We start from the raw sequence: 3,071 nt of genomic DNA, 5'->3' as shown, positions 1-3,071 counted from the left end.
GTGTTAAGTTTCCACAGTCTGTGATGGTTTGGGGTGCAATGTCATCTGCTGGTGTTAGTCCACTGTGTTTTTTGAAAACCACAGTCACTGCACCCGTTTACCAAGAAATTTTAGAGCACTTCATGCTTCCTTCTGCTGACCAGCTTTTTGGAGATGCTGAATTCATTTTCCAGAAGGATTGGGTGACTGCCCACACTGCCAAAAGCACCAAAAGTTGGTTAAATGGCCATGGTGTTGGTGTGCTTGACTGGCCGGAAAACTCACCAGACCTGAACCCCATAGAGAATCTATGGGGTATTGTCAAGAGGAAAATGAGAAATGAGAAACAAAATAATGCAGATGAGCTTAAGGCCAAGGTCAAAGAATCCTGGGCTTCCATACCACCTTAGCAGTGCCACAGACTGATCACCTACATGCCACGCCGAATTGAGGCAGTAATTAAAGCAAAAGGAGCCCCTACCAAGTATTGAGCACATATACAGTAAAAGAACATACTTTCCAGAAGGCCAGCAATTCACTAAAAATGATTTTTATTGGTCTTATGAGGTATTCTAATTTATTGAGATAGTGAATTGGTGGGTTTTTGTTAAATGTGGGCCAAAATCATCACAATTAAAAGACCCAAGACTTAAACTACTTCAGTCTGTGTGTACTGAATTTATATAATACACAAGTTTCACTATTTGAATTGAATTACTGAAATAAATGGACTTTTCCACGATATTCTAATTTATTGAGATGCTCCTGTAGTTCGGTAAAACCTTTGACTAAAGGTCTAAAACCCACATCAAAGTAGAATAAAGTATATGTTCAAACCTGGCCAGTCATTCCTGAGCAGTAGACAAAAAAATAATCCTAAATCCTTCAGACAAATACTGTACATGGACTCACTGGGGGAGTTCAGTGACTACACCTGGGCTTTCTAAGTTCTATTAGGAATTACTACAAGTGTCTGCCAAGTAGAAATTCTGTTTTATACTCAAAGCATTCAAGCGTTTATGTTACTGTATTGTTTTCTTTTTTGAGTGCATAATTCATGCTACGATAACTTGTAACAGATGTGCACTTTTTCAAGTCATTTTAGATGAGGTAAGGTTTACTCATGGTGAAGGAAGAATGCCAGAGTGCATTTTATCTCTTAGTTTTACTTGTCACTGGCCAGGGTGTAACAGTATCCACACATGTAAAGATGAGGCTAGAACATCAAAACTGAGAAGGTGTCAGAAGTTATTTTAACAAAATAGCTCACAGCCAAAAATAAGTATTGTGAGGTGCAACTGGCAGAGCACATATGCAGATCTCCGATGAATTGTTCAATGATTTACAGTATTGTAAGTGTGTGGTCTGTTTTTAACAGATGGTTGGTGCTCAGATAACCGTATAGTGTGATTGTATTCAAAGGATGACAAAATGAAAGGGCCAAGGAGGAGTTTGGGCAGTTGATGTGGGTTCTTTTAATTTGAGGGAATCTTTGTCAAGAAAACTGAAAAGTAAGTCACTTAAAGTACTATATGTGAAACTGGCTACTAATTTTCACATCAGACAGGGAGATTATTTGTCAAACTTTCCAAAATGTTGGCACTGAAGTGTATGATTCAGTTACTCACCGTCCAAATCAGCATAATAGGAGAGCAGTGTTTCCCCTACCATTATATTAGGGGGGTGCCCCTGCCCCCCTTTGAGGGTCAAGTTAATTTTATTTAATTTTATTTTCTATATAGCGCCAGATCACAACAGAAGTCATTTAAGGTTACCTTTCCTATAGAACAGGTCTATGTCTTGTTCTTTTATTAAACAAACTAAATAGCCTTATTTTATTTATCTTATTTACACAATGGCATGCCATTTCTGTCTCCACATGGTAGTGCATTTACAATTCTCTGCAGTCTCAGCCTTGTGTGACAATGATGTGAGAAACTGAAACCAGAAAACATTCTAAATGTGTGCTTCTCCAGCTGCTGGATAGCTCGGTGGTTAGCACCAGTGTATTTGATACACCAGATTGGGGTTCGGTTCCCTGTCAGGGTGTGGTCACTATCCATTATGGGCCCTTAGCAGGGAGATGCTGTGCATCAAACCAAGCACCCCCTTTTTGTGGTCAGACCCTATCATCACTACAAAAATTCATTCCTTCTTTTAAACTTGTACATATTGTACATTTACCTGCAGCTCCTAAATCACCCTGTCTGATTTTGGGTGCAAATTTTAAATTAGTTTATTTAGGAAAGTCCAAGCGATCTACTTTTTATAGCACTAAATCAGGAACTAAAGGAGAACATCCATGTCCTTTGACACGGCAGCTCATCTTCTGTGAGGAGATACTGCAAAATGGTTGACTATTTATGTTGTCTGTAAATTTTCATAGCATAATATTATGCTGATATAAGGACCTCTGTGAATCTTAGAAAGGACTTTAGTCAACACTTTTGGTGTCATAGCGTAAGGATGAAACAATATATACAGTATGTCTGACAGATTGTCTGCCAGTAGATAAGTGAAGTGCCTCCTGAAATAGCTGGTAACACAGAAAAAGTTCAAAGTGTTTTATTTGTCATATGCACAGTTTGGAAACGTGTTTCCCTGTACAATGAAATTCTTACTTGGCCGTCCACATGAATGCCACAAAATACAAGTGAAATATAAAGTAGATAAATAAGTAACACAAAATCTAAGGCACTTTAAGCAGCAAATGCAGCAATATAATAAAAAATATAAGAATATAATAGGAGAATGTATGCTACATGGGAGCAGCATGTGCAGTAGTCAACAGTTATTGTGCAATTATGCATGTGCAAACTGAGAATGTAAACAGTACAGGTCATCAGTACATGACGTATTTCCTGGTAATAAACTCCTCAGCTTTTAAGGAGTCTGATGGCAGAGGGAAAGAAAGAGTTTTCCAGTCTAGTGGTCCTACATTTCACACTTCTGAACCTCCGACTGGAGGGTAGGGAGGCGAACAGTCCGTGCTGGGGGTGGGTGGGGTCCTTGAGGATGGAGGCAACTTTCCTACGCACCCTGCGGTGGTAAATGCTCTGCAGAGAGGGCAGTGGAGTCCTGGTGATCTTCTC

This window comes from Monopterus albus, unplaced genomic scaffold, assembly GCF_001952655.1.
Source record: "Monopterus albus unplaced genomic scaffold, M_albus_1.0 scaffold249.1, whole genome shotgun sequence".
Lineage (NCBI taxonomy): Eukaryota > Metazoa > Chordata > Actinopteri > Synbranchiformes > Synbranchidae > Monopterus > Monopterus albus.
The sequence above is the reverse complement of the archived record's forward strand: the minus strand, read 5'-3'. Positions refer to the sequence as shown.